Below are 16,597 nucleotides of genomic sequence, written 5' to 3' on the forward strand. Positions count from 1 at the left end.
TAAAGCTTTAAAATAGAAATTATTTAAATGTGCTCCCCCTCCTTCCCATTACCTGCAGTCCTCTCATCATCCTTAACAAAAGATTAAAAAGAAATAACAGGAGCTGTTGCAATGGAAATAACAGGTTTAATGTAAAACCCTTGACCACCGGTTTTTGTTCTGAAACGATAAAAATAAGCTAAGATTTTGTTAACATATCATCCCTCTCAGGCCCTGTGTTTACATCACAAGGAACTTAGAAGATGATTTATGGAAAATAAGGAGGACTAAAAGCCTTGCTGAGAGCAGGGGAGACCTTTCTGAGGGTACACGAGTGTGCAAGGCCAATGGCAGCAGGGGGAAATGCCCAGACTCGCAGACACAGGAGTGAGGTGGGCACAGCTGCCAGAACCAGCACAGTGGGGACCCAAGAGTCTTCCCATTGCAGTGTGGCCAGAAATCCTCATTAATGCTGCAAACAGCTCCGGAGTGCTCCACAGCCAGGCAGAAAAGGTTTGGAGCACTTAGCTCTGGGTAACAAGGCAGGCAACAGCTAATCCTGACAAGCCCTAAACACACATTCACATGCCTGATTGCCCAGGGATCAGACAGGGAGGTTTTAATTAAGTACCTGCTTTAATGTCTACTGAATCATGGCTTCTGCCAGGATTTAAGGCAGAACTTTAGATCTCCAATGTCTTCACCCTGTGTGACATCAGGTAACTTATCCAGATGATTGGTTTTAAGCCTTCCAACAGCTCCATTCATTTCAGTTGGACTGCTCCTGCCTGCCAACCCTTTTCAGTCGGCTGTGCCAAGCTCCAGCTTGGGAGGCTGGTGAAGATGGCACTAAGAAGGAAAAAAAACAAAATTCAAGTGAGACCCAAGAGAGCCAGGCTCTATATTGACTTCTGTCACAGCTTTCCTGGGTAACCACAGGCAGTTCATGCTATTGCTCCTGGCATGCAATTTGCATCACTGTATGTGCCTGCAAGATGAGGGACATGGCAGAAGAGTCATAAATTGTTATTAATAATGCAAGGCAAGGGCAGAGCCAGCAGGGACCCAGAATGGGATTACTCTGGACCTCGTTCTGATGTGGAGCTCTGTGCTAGCCTGCAGCAAGCACACAAGATTACTTTAAGGTACTTTTGTTTTGCTTTGGGTCAAGGGTTGATGGTGTACTGAGAGGAGTTTCTCTCAAGCTCTGCAAGGGCAAGGGAAAGCAACCATGAACGTGATAAAAGGCCAGACAAGGACTAAGCCCCTTGCTGGCTTCAAACATAAACACATCCTTATAAAAATAAGGCCATTTCCTTGTAACTGGAGCGTGCAGGAAGTTTGTTTTTGTAAGTAGAAAACAGAACCTGTTCTTAATGAAGAACACTTGTCCATGGCCAAACATCTTGTCAACAATGGTAATTCTTTCAAGTTCCTCTACACTTGTGACATCCCAAAAGAATTATCTTCTAAGACATATGATCAAAAAGTCCGTAAAACCCAAACAAGGAATTTACTGGACGAGATTCTAAGAGCAGGAAATAGGGAAAAAATGAAAGCATACTTTAAAAAAACCCTACCATAAATGCTACTGAGCCATAGCAGCAAAAAGTGCTGTATTGGTGCTGACATCAATTACTTAGGGAGGGCTGGGAAACCCTTCCCAACAGGAACAGAGATGTCTTTCATTATCTGGTTCAGCCACTGAAGAAGACTGAACACCCCAGTGACTGCTTGTGTCCTCCTGATGATGATGTGACCAAATTTGGGAAATGTGCAAAATCAGCCTGAACATGTGTCCAGGGCCAAAGGCAGAGAGGAACTGTCAGAGCTTCTGGACACGCTTGGGAGCTGTAGCTTTTCATGCTAGAAAGTCGCACACTGAAAGTTCAAAGTGCAAGCAGAACTCAAGGCAAAGAAGGGGTTCAGGGCAGAGCCCCCGATCTGTGCTGTTATCCCTTTGATCTTCATCCCCTTGAGGAATGATGCAGCTGTTTTGCTGCACCCCACAGGTAACCCACATCTGTGGGGCACAGAACAGTGTCTGTGTTAGTGAGGTAAATCACAGGGCTTTTCCTAAAATCTGTGACTTACGGGTGCAGGCTATAGACCAAAATAAGAATATTGTCATCACATGTGTGGGTGAAATTGGTAATGGGCAGGGTACTTTCAGAAATAATATATATGACTCAGTCTCAAGATTCAACACATTGCTCTGCTCTTCTCTTAAAAACTCCTTTTCAGACCTTAACTCTGTGTAAGACCTGCAGAAAAAGGGTGATTTCTATTGCCAAACAAGTGGCTGTGTAGAGGTCTCTAGTTTCATGCCACTATAACCATTTACATTTGTAACTGTGTGCTCAGGATTTACCACCTTCCTTTTTTGTTACTCTCTCCTATCTCATTCCCTGCAAGGAATGACAGACAGAAGGCCTATTTACACTGAAGCCAAAGCATTTACCATTAACTCTGCCAAGGCCAGGATTTTGTCCACTGCTCCAGTGCTTAATTCTGTGTGTGTGTGACCTGGCCAGTGCTCCAAGGCACACTTTCATCAACAGAAGCACCACCAGTGCCATGGCTGTCTGCTGAAGTAATTTAAATTAACTCCATAATGCAATTCAGGGAGGGAAAGATAATACAGATTGCAGCAACTTGATTCAGTTCAGCTACAAAAAAGACAGCCCCATCTGACTTGGAACTCTGTGGAAAGTGCAGTTCTTTGTGTTTTACACTGAAACAGGCTCATTATTATTTCATGAGTTAGCTGGCCACAGTGTTACTGTGGATAAACAAACATGGGAAAATCACTGACCACGTCTCAGAATCTTACTCTGCAAACCATTTGTGAATGTAAATATTAAGGGTGGGAAAACCTCAAAGTCTCTGACCCCTATTCCCAAGATCTGGCATCTTGTGAGAATTGGTTACATAGTGAGAAATTTGAAACCTTGACAACTTGGCTTCAAAAATATTTTTTTAATATACATCATTTTCCTGTCACTGAGTAGGAGAGAGACAAGCCTCTTCTCCAAAGCAGAGTTCAAGATAAAAAAGAACCTCTGTAACCGTGGGGAATTGTGGATCAAAACACTTTGATTTAAATAGAAATAGGTGTATCATTAAAATATAGAATAGGCATTTCTATCTTTAGTCATCTCCCTGGATCTAGGATGGGGCTTATTCCTGTCAATGTATTTATGCAGAACTTAGACTCATTTCTCTGGTTTCACCTAAATTGATCCTCTTTCTTTAAAACTTCATGCTTCACTTCATTATTCAACTGCTTTGGGGTGTAAAAAGTATATATACTTGAATAAAAATCAAGTATTTTGTAGCTTTGGTTCTGCTTAAAAAAAAAATTGAGAGCAACAGAGAGTTCTATATTTCATCAGCAGCTGGCAATTTGCTCCAGACCTCACCCAATGTGGAGCACGGGTCTGTATGGTAAGTCCCTCCTGGAAAGGACACACCTGGCTGGGCTGCAGCAGTGACATCCTCTGTGTGTCTCTCTTCTTGGGACAGGAAATTTTTTTAGCCTGGTCTGTCACCATAGCAAGTAACATGTGCCACAGCCACGGATCCAATCTTGAAACACATTTTGAAAGTTGCCAAACTGTGCTGCATTTCCTTGCTTTCCACTGACAGTCCCAGTTGTGCCCTGCCTATGTGGGACACTTGAAGGTATTATCTGCAGGAAAGAATTTCCTATCATCAGTTATGATCTGATCTTGAGAAAGAAGGAAGGGAAAGAATGAGAGGGAGGAAGAGGGGAAGGAGAGAGGAAGGAAGGAAGGAAGGAAGGAAGGAAGGAAGGAAGGAAGGAAGGAAGGAAGGAAGGAAGGAAGGAAGGAAGGAAGGAAGGAAGGAAGGAAGGAAGGAAGGAAGGAAGGAAGGAAGGAAGGAAGGAAGGAAGGAAGGAAGGAAGGAAGGAAGGAAGGAAGGAAGGAAGGAAGGAAGGAAGGAAGGAAGGAAGGAAGGAAGGAAGGAAGGAAGGAAGGAAGGAAGGAAGGAAGGAAGGAAGGAAGGAAGGAAGGAAGGAAGGAAGGAAGGAAGGAAGGAAGGAAGGAAGGAAGGAAGGAATTACATACTTCAAAACCTGCTACATAGAACCATTCATGATTAATAAGTGTTTCCAGAATGGAGACCACTGGGGGAGATGCCAGCTACCATGTAAATTATAGCTATAGTCCTCTTCAACCTCTGTGCTCATATGGGATGAGCAGGGGAGAAAAGGTGCTGCTCTGCAGCAGCAAAATGCTGATTAGCTGGGACTAGACCATGCTGGGAAACTGGCCAGGTATTGCCTGTCACCTGTTCCCCTGCTCAGGAATATTTTGTAGATGACAATATTCAGGAGTGAATTGAGCCCATGCAGGAGCATAGCCATGCACATGCTTTTGTTTTTCAGACTGTCTGGTTTTCAGTCAGTCTGTACCACAGGGTACAAATGAGTGTCCAGCAGCACAGGAAACAGCAGCAGATGCTGTTCCATCTGGCTCCAGCACTATCCAATGTGTTATCTTAATTGTGTCATCCACAGCAATCCATGGAGGCAGCATGGTTTACATACAAGCTGGAGGCGTGAAGCTTGAGTTTCCTCTCACATGCATTGGCTCCATTGCTTCATCTCCAGTGCAAATTCACACTGGTTTAGGTCAGCAGCAATGAGACCAGAGACCAATTATCTCTACCAGATGCATACAATCCCCTTTCTCCTGGATGGATGTCAGGCAGCCAGCACTTGACCTGAGCCTCCGAAAATTCCTGTTTCCCAAAGTGGAATATGGTGGCCAAGGCAGGTACAGAGCAGAGAGCCAAAGCAGACACTTGGAGGGGTCCACTCCCCTTCAGGGAGGCAGACATGGGGGCAAGTGGAATTCAACTTGCTGCTCTATGATGGCAAGGAAGGAGTCCTGCACAATAAAGCCCCTTGTGAGCTGCTGTCTGTGCCCATCAGTCCCAGGAAAGAGCTGCATTTTTACCCTCTGCAAGATTTCACCTTGTGTTGCTGCAGACACCCTGTGGCTGCCAGGTATCCTCTGCTCTGAGGACACTTTCCAAAAGTCACAGCCAGGCTCTTCTCTTCACCTGCCTTTCCAGAATGTGGTGGGTGTCCAGAACATCCCCACTGGACTCACCATGCCCAACATTTGCTCCTGCTGAACTCAAGCTGGTGGTGAAATATTTTCCCCTTCCACTTTCAGGCAAAAGGCTATCCGTGACCCCGTTCCCTATCTGGAAAATGGGGAATGGCAATCACCCTGTTGGTATGGAGAGAAAAAGCCTTTGAAGCAGGAGCTGTGTTTGAAAGTCTTTCTGGCTGTGACACAACAGGGTCCAAGCCTTGGTTATAATCTCCCCAATAAATTCAGAGGCAGGATAAATGCAATTAAATAATTAAGCTATGATTTTGGCTCCATTGACCCAGCAACACAATCAAGATACCAAACAGATTATTTGAAATTTGTTAATCTTGAATAATCTCAAAGTGACACATTTTTCTGTACACGTATATCAGGAATACATCTTTTTGCAAGAAAGTGGCTCGGCATTTCTGTCCCCTGCTATGTTAATCACAACCAACTGGTACCTGAATAATAAAGCAAATCCCCCACAGGATAAAGCTGACATATCAAAATTTGAATTTGGCTGACCTGGAAATATCTCAGTCATGGATTTCACAAGCTGCATTGTCAGAATAGGGCAGAGATAATGGCTCAGACTAAAGAGCAAGGAGGACAAGCAACCATGAGATGGTGAGCATGAGAATAAACACTCTCTGTGACAAGAACAGCTGCACTCAGGGATGCTGATTTTGAACAGGAGAAAGAAATCAGTCTGGGAGGAGCCTGGTTATGTATCAGCTCTCCTTGTATCCCCCAGAGCTGCTCTCTGAGAAACCTCCTGCCCCCTGGCCCCTCAGCCACCCCCAGCTGGGGCTTGAGAAGCCCCAAGAGCAGCTCAGAATATCACAGAATCAGGGTTGGAAGAGACCTTTAAGACCATCAAGTCCAGGCCATGCCCCAACACCTAAGCTAAACCATGGCACCGAGTGCCGCATCCAGTCTTTCTTTAAACATCCAGGGATGGTGACTCCACCACCTCCCCAGGCAGCCCATTCCAGTTCCTTATCACTCTTTGCTGTCCTGAGCAGAACAACCCCCCTGGCACATCGCTGCAGGTCTGCCTGTGGCACTGGAGGTGAGCCTTGGAGCACACACACACAGCACAGAGCTGTGGGAGCTGTCCAGCTCCACTGCACCAAGGTGCCAGGGCACTGACACCCCCTGCTCCTCCACAGCACCACACAACTGACAGCTGACTTTATTTTGGTGATCCTGCCTTGCCCTCTTCCCCCAGAGAAGGCTGAGAACTGAGGCTGCCATCCCTGAATTACGCTGAGCCACGGGCCTGCTCAAAATTGTGGATCCCCAACCCCACCTCCCTGGTCCTTGCTTTGGGACTGTAAATTTGTTAGGTTTTTCAATTGTTAACTCCTCATTAAGGCACTAACTAAGAGCAGGTGTGGCTTCAGGTGCAGCTGCTGCAGGTGTGTCCATGCCCACTGATGGCCTCCCCAGGGCTGCAGGGAACACAAACCCTTAAAATCAAGGGCAGGACTAAAAGCTTTGTCTCTGTTGCTGCTCTCTGCTCCTGGGGCTTTTGCTGTGCTGGGTGAGTACTAAGGAGGGGGTTTTCTGAAAAAGAAAACCTTAGATCCCTGTAAGCCAGAAGCTTAAACTCTTCCTGTCTTATGGCTTTGATCCCCGTCTGTCTAGGATATAAACAGGTCTTTTGCACATGCTGAGTTTAGTGGGATGACCAGAATGAAAGGAGGAATCTATTTATGTGGGAATGCTTTCAGGAAGGAATGTTTCTGGGTGTTTTGGAGTCTTCTGTTGAATCTTTTGTTTTAAAAACCAACCAAGCAAAAAAGAAGATAAGCGATTGTTACTGTAATTTGTGGTATCTTCTGCCTCTGCTTCGTAGGAGAGCTATACTGAGAAACTAGTGAGGCTATTCATTAATCACTGTATGATTAACCTAAAGAGGTGCTTCCTTTCAATACCTTCAGGGCAGCTGGTTTCAGTTCCTGCTGGACAAAGCTGCTTGAGAGGAGTGGGAGCCAGGGAGCTTAGAAGGAGATGCTGAAATGGGGACTTTGCCTAGGTGTACATGTAAGCCTGCAGAAGCATGGGTTTTTAGCCAAGTGGTTGTAGCAGACTGTTCCCCTGAGTTAACTGACTGGTGTTTTCAGTTTAAAATTCTGTGATTAAATTAATGAAGTTAAACTTTTGATTGTAGAAATTTATTTCCTCTAAAAGATGGACAAAGTAGTCATTTTAAAGTCATTTACCTTCAATTAGAGGCAAAACAGAAGTATAAAGGAAAATTTGCAGATGGAGTAGGGTAGATGAGAATGCAGAGACTTTAACTAGGCACCAGACCTTTCTGGAGAAAACCACTTTTGTGGAGAAGTTATGTTCATTGGGAACCGTGTGCTAAAATAATTTCAGTGTATTTTGCAGGTCTAAGGGTAGTAAGTACACGCATGTTTACGGCTCCTTACAGAACTGAGTCCTGTTGGCCCAGTGGACACTCAGATGAAAAGGAAAACATCTGTGTGACTGTGGGCTGCACCATGTGAATGCTCGGGCGCTCTTTGGGAGGGTCAGTGACTCTGGGCCCTCTCTAAAGGACCCATCTGGGTCTGGGCAAAGGCCCTACTGATTTAATCATCTCTAACAAGGGGTGTGTTTGTAATTAAACTGTAAGACTTTTTGCAGTTGATGACTTTCAGTGCTTGACACCTTTTTGTTTAGACATATGAGAGTTAATACAATCCTCATGTACCACCTACTTGCATTCCAGCCTGGCTTGATTTCCAGAGTGTGAAAGGGCTCCCTTAGAAGTTGTTAAGCTGAGGGACCTAAGTATGGAAACAAACATTTTTTTGGTGGGGACTAATGGAGTGACTCCTATTGCAGAAGCCGGCAATAAAAATATGGGAGGTCTGGCGTTTTGTGTTCCTAGAATTCGGCAGGCACTCTCTTTTCCATATTTTAACCCTTCATTGAGGTATGGCCTCTGCAGCTTTCCCTACTTTAATGGATGTTCTCTAATAAGTATCTCTGGCTGTGCTCATCAAGGTGGGTGGTCCTGAAGCACACAGTGAGGGCTGGTCTCTGGGAAGGAGCAAATCTCCTCTGCTGGGGTCTCTGAGGCAACACCCCCTGCCAGGGGAGGGCACAGCACTCTCCCCACACCCCTCAGCAAGGATGCTTCATTTCCCCTTTCATCACAAGTTATGGCTTTCTTATTTTTTGTGGGGTTTTTTTTGTATGTTTGGTTGGTTTTTTTTGTTTTGTTTTTTTGTTTGGTTGGGGTTTTTTGTTTGTTTTGTTGGGTTTTTGGGAGTGGGATGGTGTGCTGAGGGGAGGGAAGGCCGGACTAAAGGCCAGCTGACTTCAGCTGGATGTCACTTGAAGGCAGTTCAAATGTTTAAGTTTTCTCAAGCCCTGCCTGACAGTAATTCCTCACTGAGGAGCCTCTGACTGTGCTGGAAGGAACCTGGGAGCTGCCATGTTCCTGTCAGTTCCTTGGACCTTCTCAGGCCTTGGAGAGAGCTCCCCAGGCTGAACTCTGCTGCAATGCGCTGGGGCTTTATTGTTTTTTTGGTGTTATTACCTATATTGTGACCTAGAGGGGTGGGACTTTGAAGATGCTTGTTTTTAAACTCTGTATTTCAAATGTGTGAAAGCCTGCCAAGCAGGGGAGGGAGGCTTCTGCTCCCACACAGCCCAGTGTGGCTCAGCGGGGCAGGCTGAGGAGCCCAGCCATGCTGCTGCCTTGTAGCCCACTGTAGTCCCAAGCTGGCATTCCTCAGGGACACTGGCACATGAGGAAAGGCCAGTTCTGGCCTAAGGGAAGGTGCAGGGGTGATGAGCATGGCTGGGGACCAAGGGCTGTGTTGGCCCTGTTCCATTCCAGCCACTTCAGCTAGATAGTTGATAAAGGACATTGGTCTCAGGAAAGAAAAAAGGACCTGGCAAGTGGCTGGTTAATGCAGAAAGCACCAAGGACTGAGCCTGGAATATAAAACACCAGTTAGAAATGCAAAACTCCCCAAAATCTTGTCCTGTGTGCAGCTCCCCATTGCGTCATTCCTTCTGTCACCTCTGGCACAGACTCCTTGGGAGCAGGGCTGTTTTCCCTGGAGAACACTGGCAGGGCAAGGTGGTCTTGGAGGCCAAGGTTGGAATGGCTGGACCTGAGAGTGAGGTGGGTTTGGAGAGAGAAACGCTGCTAAAGCAACAGGGTGAGTTCATGATGGAGCGGCTGTAATGTTTTAAGCTCCTGTCTTGGCTGTCTACCATCTCCTGTTGTAGAGCACCTTCCCAGAGGGAGTGAATTCTCCAGGCTGAGCTCCTGGAGATGATGGTGATGCCTGGAATCCCAGCCCAGCACGGGAAAACGTGAGCAGCAGCCCTGGGCACAGAGAATCCTGGCTTGTGTGCTCACACAGAGCTTTGGAGGAGGAGATGCAGATAAACACTGGCCACAAACATGTGTTGGAGTATTTTTCTCCAAGTCTGACTGGAAGCTGATTAAGTTATGGTACAAGAACTTCTCTTTCAAAACTTTCTTTGCAGCTTCTAAGTAGCTCTGTGTAACCTGGGGCTGCAGTGGCCTCTGTGACTCTTGTTACCTTATTATCATATTATTGTCAGCACCTCAACTCAGAGCCACTTTGATTGTGACAGCAAGCTCAGTTAGTTCATCATGGGTTCCTTGAGAACCTTGAATTCTGTATCTCCTCATGGCTTTTTATTCATAAGCACATTTGAAGACTATTTTGTGCTAGTGATCTGGAATAAGTGTCCTTTTTTCAACAGCTACATGAGAGCTCTCTTGAAAATTCTGACTTTGCTTATGATTGCTTGTGGATATAAGACAGAAAATGTGCAGTTGGGGATCTAATGTGTAATTAATGTTCATATAATTAATACTGTAGGGACTAGTAAGTAGGCCAGTTCTAAAATTCTGCTAGTTTAAAAGTAAAGAATTGGAGATAATGTGTTTGTATATTTAATTGACTTCAATTTATAGTTGGGAGGCAATGCACTTTGGTTTAAACACTAAAGCTATGTCTCTGTGAGATGCTCCTGTGCTGTCTTGACCAGGATTTTACAGGAAACCTATCTCGCACAAATATTCAGTGAAACTACAATGTTCTTTACTGTAATCTTCTGTACAGAGTTTCAACCAGAGGATGATTCTGTCTGGGGGAGCATGTACATTATCTCTGTTTTTAAATCTATCACTTGCAGCTACATGTCCTAGAAATAGTTACCTAGTTCAGGGGGTTAACTCCCAATTCCAGGATAAATTATCATAAAGATAAATTCAGAGAAAAATTTCTCGATATTTGCATTATTTGTTAGCTGAGAAGTTCTAAAATAGTTGAAGGCCTTTTTACTAATCAGAAGTGTTTAACAAAAGTGTTTCCGTTTCCTTTTATAAAGCTAGGAATTTTGTATCCAGATTAAACTGTCTGCTCCTCTGGGAAGGAGACGCTTGTTTCACTAAACATGTTCACCAAAGGAAACCTATCGCTATTCTGTCACTACCCTGTGCTCACCTGCTATAAAATTCCATATTCAGGCGCACGATTTAACTCAGTTCCACGCAGCCCTGAAAACACGTCCTGAAATCCCCCGGCTGTCACGACGTAGCCAGGATTTACCGGGTCGAGTGGCTGATGGTGCCAGGAGAGGGCACCAGACATCAGTGACAGGGTCTGTGTCCTGCTCTGTCCCCACCGAGACAGCCTCCCCTGCCCCGGGGCACCTCTGCGGGGGAGCCCGGGGCTGATCCCCCTGTCCCGGGGCTCCTCTGCGGGACCCTGGGGCTGATCCCCCTGCCCTGGGGCTCCTCTGCGGGACCCTGGGGCTGATCCCCCTGCCCCGGGGCTCCTCTGCGGGACCCTGGGGCTAATCCCCCTGTCCCGGGGCACCTCTGCGGGACCCTGGGGCTAATCCCCCTGCCCTGGGGCTCCTCTGCGGGATCCTGGGGCTAATCCCCCTGCCCCGGGGCACGTCTGCGGGACGGCCCGGGGCTGATCCCCCTGCCCCGGGGCTCCTCTGCGGGACGGCCCGGGGCTGATCCCCCTGCCCCGGGGCACCTCTGCGGGACCCTGGGGCTAATCCCCCTGTCCCGGGGCTCCTCTGCGGGACCCTGGGGCTAATCCCCCTGTCCCGGGGCTCCTCTGCGGGACCCTGGGGCTAATCCCCCTGTCCCGGGGCTCCTCTGCGGGACCCTGGGGCTGATCCCCCTGCCCCGGGGCTCCTCTGCGGGACCCTGGGGCTGATCCCCCTGCCCCGGGGCTCCTCTGCGGGACGGCCCGGGGCTGATCCCCCTGCCCCGGGGCTCCTCTGCGGGACCCTGGGGCTGATCCCCCTGCCCCGGGCCTCCTCTGCGGGACCCTGGGGCTGATCCCCCTGCCCCGGGGCACCTCTGCGGGACGGCCCGGGGCTGATCCCCCTGCCCCGGGACACCTCTGCGGGACGGCCCGGGGCTAATCCCCCTGCCCCGGGGCTCCTCTGCGGGACCCTGGGGCTGATCCCCCTGCCCTGGGGCTCCTCTGTGGGACCCCGGGGCTGATCCCCCTGCCCCGGGGCTCCTCTGCGGGACCCTGGGGCTGATCCCCCTGCCCCGGGGCTCCTCTGCGGGACCCTGGGGCTGATCCCCCTGCCCCGGGGCTCCTCTGCGGGACCCTGGGGCTGATCCCCCTGCCCCGGGCCTCCTCTGCGGGACCCTGGGGCTGATCCCCCTGCCCCGGGGCTCCTCTGCGGGACCCTGGGGCTAATCCCCCTGCCCTGGGGCTCCTCTGCGGGACCCTGGGGCTAATCCCCCTGCCCCAGGGCACCTCTGCGGGACGGCCCGGGGCTGATCCCCCTGCCCCGGGGCACCTCTGCGGGACGGCCCGGGGCTAATCCCCCTGTCCCGGGACACCTCTGCGGGACCCTGGGGCTGATCCCCCTGCCCCGGGGCACCTCTGCGGGACCCTGGGGCTGATCCCCCTGCCCCGGGGCACCTCTGCGGGACCCTGGGGCTGATCCCCCTGACCCGGGGCACCTCTGCGGGACGGCCCGGGGCTGATCCCCCTGCCCCGGGGCTCCTCTGCGGGACGGCCCGGGGCTGATCCCCCTGCCCCGGGGCACCTCTGCGGGACCCTGGGGCTAATCCCCCTGTCCCGGGGCTCCTCTGCGGGACCCTGGGGCTAATCCCCCTGGCCCGGGGCTCCTCTGCGGGACCCTGGGGCTAATCCCCCTGTCCCGGGGCTCCTCTGCGGGACCCTGGGGCTGATCCCCCTGCCCCGGGGCTCCTCTGCGGGACCCTGGGGCTGATCCCCCTGCCCCGGGGCACCTCTGCGGGACCCTGGGGCTGATCCCCCTGCCCCGGGGCTCCTCTGCGGGACCCTGGGGCTGATCCCCCTGCCCCGGGGCTCCTCTGCGGGACCCTGGGGCTGATCCCCCTGCCCCGGGGCTCCTCTGCGGGACCCTGGGGCTGATCCCCCTGCCCCGGGCCTCCTCTGCGGGACCCTGGGGCTGATCCCCCTGTCCCGGGGGCACCTCTGCGGGACGGCCCGGGGCTGATCCCCCTGCCCCGGGACACCTCTGCGGGACGGCCCGGGGCTAATCCCCCTGCCCCGGGGCTCCTCTGCGGGACGGCCCGGGGCTGATCCCCCTGCCCTGGGGCTCCTCTGCGGGACCCTGGGGCTGATCCCCCTGCCCCGGGGCTCCTCTGCGGGACGGCCCGGGGCTGATCCCCCTGCCCCGGGGCTCCTCTGCGGGACGGCCCGGGGCTGATCCCCCTGCCCCGGGGCTCCTCTGCGGGACGGCCCGGGGCTGATCCCCCTGCCCCGGGGTACCTCTGCGGGACGGCCCGGGGATAACCCTGCAGTGACTCCGCCTGTGGCCAGTGCTTGTGCGTTGTGTTAAAGCCGCCGTGCCCGGGTTTTTTGGGAATCGGTGTTTGTACGTGAAGGCATGATCCAAGTGTGGGACTGTCAAAGGGATGTAAGGCAGTCAGGAGCTGAGCTCTGCCTGTGGAGGGGATCTGTGTCCTGCAGACCCCCATGGAAATGCCGGGCTGGCACACAGCTGTGCAGGGGTGTAGTGCTGCGCTGTGAATCCTCCTCCCTGGGCAGGGCAAGCAGAGAAAGGTGACCCAGGCTGTGTGCCAGAGTCTGGCCTGAGGTGACATCCCTGCCAGTGGATGCTCTCCTGTCTTCTCTCTCCTGAGGCTGCCCTTGGTCTGTGGCTTTGCCTTATTAAAGTGGATGGCAGCTTGGTGGATTTTTCCTGTAATCTAGTCAATGACTTTTTGAATAAAATAGAGTATCTCTTTAGAACCCTATGAATAATTAAACTGTAATTTTGATCCTCTGTTAATGGAAAATAAATGTCTACAGAGACATGGCACAGTGGAGCCTTAATTATTGTACCTAGAGAATACTTACAGCTGACTTTTCCTCCCACCTATATAGAAACACATTCATAATATTTAGGCTGAAATACAGAATTTGAATGCCCCTAGTTTCCTCTAATCCTTTGGAATGAACTATTAGCTCCTATTATTGGCTACACTTCCACTCTTTGGAAGCTTTAACTCACTGAATGTATCAGGATTTCATAACATGGTAATTGTCCATTTTCTAATTTACTCTGATCCTGTGCCTTTGACTCTCTTGACTTCACTGGGAATTGAGGATATCCAGCTCTTCAAAGAGTTGGCCTCACAGTTAATTTGCATGCTGAAATTGGCATTTATATGAAATGACAAAAAAAGGTTGTCTTGGTGAGACCTGTTAAAAGTTCCTGCACCATGAGCAGAGCTCTGATTCAGCTGCAGGACTGAGATCTGACTTTAGGAGCTGATGTAAAAACATGTAAAAATACATTTACATAGACATTCTTTTTCAGAGCTTTCAAACTGTAAAACTGATGGCCAGGTGCCAAAATTTCCTATTGGACGTGTTTTCCTTTTTCTAAATATTTAGTTTGAAATTGTTTTAACCAATAAACTACCTTCTTCATGACTTTGGGTGCAACCTGTGTCTAAGCTGCTTGTTTTGCTTCCTGGTTAGCACCTTTCAGACAGGTGTCACAGAGGGGTCGGAGTCTTCCAGAAACTGGTTACTCATTCCCTTGGGGATGGGCAAGGTCATTGACAGCACAAATAAAACTTCCACCATATCAAACCAAGCCCAGTGAGCAGCCCAGTAGAGGCTGATGAAGAGTGGCTTAAAGACATTGTCTTGCTCTGTTCTTGAGCAGGTGTGAAAATGTGAGTACAGGTGAGTACAGAAACCCTTATTTGAGCATCTGAAGCTGAGCTGAGACCAGGCAGGAGCTTTCTGTGTCTGCAGTGCCTCACTCTCCTGTCCTCTTTTCTTGTTTTGTTTTTTGGTTTGGTTTTTTTTTTTCAGCTTCAAGTAGTGGCACAACATCTATTAATGTGTTTCTGTAAAGGTTCTTGTACCAGCAGGATTATTTTGATAGTCTTTGCTTTGCTTTTGTCCAAATTAGGTGAAGGAGTTTCAAGCTGTTGGATAATTATTCCCAAAACTAAGAGGATGTATCAGGCTTAATTCTTATTCCTGAAAGCACCGAGCAACTGAAAGGAAAACTCCACCCCACAAACTCTATTTTTGCTAGCTTGAGAGCCAAAAGCAATGGTGCCATGGCCCTAACCCTTGCTGTGAGCATCCTTTTCAGTCTCAAACAGAAGATTGTGCACTTGCCTTTCCATCTTGACATATTAAAGCTGTCTCTTGTTTTCTGTCTTTAAACTAACAGGTACCCCCTGACAGCTTCCCTGTCTTGTCCCCTCCCCAGTCTCTTCTGTGATCTGGGATTTGTGTAGCAGCTCCAGCTTGCAAAGGCTGAGCAACAGCACTTGCCATGAGTCTTCTTGCATGAAACTAATAAAGTATTCCTGGCCACAAGTTGTATGAAATACTGCAGAGCACTTGCAGAAGGGAATTAAGTTACCCCTCCTGAATTGTGGTTCTTCAATTAATCTTTACACTGGGCACACACATCAATAGCACATAGTTCATACAGGGTGACAACAATGCTAAGAGATGATAAGAAAATTAGTACTAAAGCTGGACTGAATTTTTATAAAGAGGCATAAAGCCAGCCATAAATATTTATTTGTTTTCTTTTGTATTGTGCCTGACCTTGGCCCAAGTTTTGAAAGTCTCTGAGACCTGAGATTGTCTTGTCAAACCCAAACTTCAGTTTCTGCCAAGGAGTTTAAGAAGGATTTTTGTTCCCTGTCTCAATATTGTGAAACAACTCCTGGTTTCTTTTGTAGTATTTTCCTGGCTTTTATTAGCCACAGATCCTGAAGGCATCAAATGCTAATCCTGACTCTGGCTCCCATCTTCCTCTTGATCTGCAAGGCTAAAGCACTGCAGGAGGTGCAAATGTGTGGTACTGCAGGCTCTGGAGTCTTGAGTGAGGGTAAAATCAGTAGTCAGAAAAGAGCTGTGGCATTTCATCTTGATAGATACGAGACTGAAAAAGATGTCTGTGTTCAGCAAAGGCTTTGCACTCTGTGTAGAGTGCCAAAATTAGGAATCTTTCATTCCTGGCTGTTTTCCTAACTGCAGATGATAGGCAAGAGCCCTTTCCATCCTCTAAGGGTGAGGATGATAACTGGTGATGTTGCTGCAGAGGGAACAGTCACCCCTGGGGTGACATCCTGAGATATCCTGAAAGAAGCAGCCTCACTTGTAAGTGTAAGGGCTCCCCTGGATTTTGCTGCCCAGCCCCTGAGCTGCTGAAGGGCTGGTGCACAGCTTTAGCTGGGTCTGCTGTGCTAAGTAAGCTTTGTCTTGACTTTTGGGCAGGTTTTAACCTGAAATACTCCAAGTGATTGCTTTATGGACGCTGCCAGTCGGGGTGATAATGGGATAATGCTGAGTAGTTGGGGGGAAGGTAAATCAGTGCCAGTACCTTCCCTGTTTGTGTTTCCAGATCATCTGGCTGTTTTAGAGGGTGCAGGTTTAGGAGGAGTCCATTACCAAGCCTTTAACCTTGTTGCACCAGCAGAGCCTTGTGTGATGAGGAAAGAGCTTGGCAGTTTCTTGCAGGTGAACAGCTGAGCACAAGGGCAGCAAATAAAAATAGATGCAATCTGACTTGCAAGGGCTGATGCTCCAGTCCCAGTGCAGCTGGCTGCAGCCTTAGCATGAAGTCACATTGTATCTTCTACATGTTGGTTTTTGAAGAATATGTATAACTCATTGGGGTTGGTCTATCCTTTTAATAAGCTTTCTGTGCTTTCAGGCTTTGTGGCAGAATTCATTCCTCATTGACTTCATGAAAGCCTGACTGTTAAAATGGCCATATGTTATCTGATTTTCTAGGCTACCTATGGAACTCCCATGTTTTCTTCCAGCCTGGTTGCTTATTACTCTTCCCTCTGCTGGGCTAATAATGCCCCCTTAATGCCCATATTAATCTTTTTTTTTTTTTTTTCCCTCTGCAAGTGTCACTGTTCCCATTCTCTTTTTTTTTTTTTTCCCTAATGTGAAATG

At 49.0% G+C, this 16,597-nt stretch overlaps 1 long non-coding RNA gene across 1 annotated transcript; it reads left to right on the top strand.

Annotated features, from left to right (window-relative positions):
- Nucleotides 1–6,640: 6,640 nt before the first annotated feature.
- On the top strand, nucleotides 6,641–10,446 carry LOC120757301 (uncharacterized). The gene is made up of 3 exons (XR_009208177.1): nucleotides 6,641–6,657; nucleotides 7,971–8,061; nucleotides 9,372–10,446. It is a non-coding gene; the product is annotated as an uncharacterized LOC120757301 (long non-coding RNA).
- The last annotated feature ends 6,151 nt before the right edge of the window (nucleotides 10,447–16,597 follow it).

Source organism: Hirundo rustica, chromosome 10, assembly GCF_015227805.2.
Source record: "Hirundo rustica isolate bHirRus1 chromosome 10, bHirRus1.pri.v3, whole genome shotgun sequence".
Lineage (NCBI taxonomy): Eukaryota > Metazoa > Chordata > Aves > Passeriformes > Hirundinidae > Hirundo > Hirundo rustica.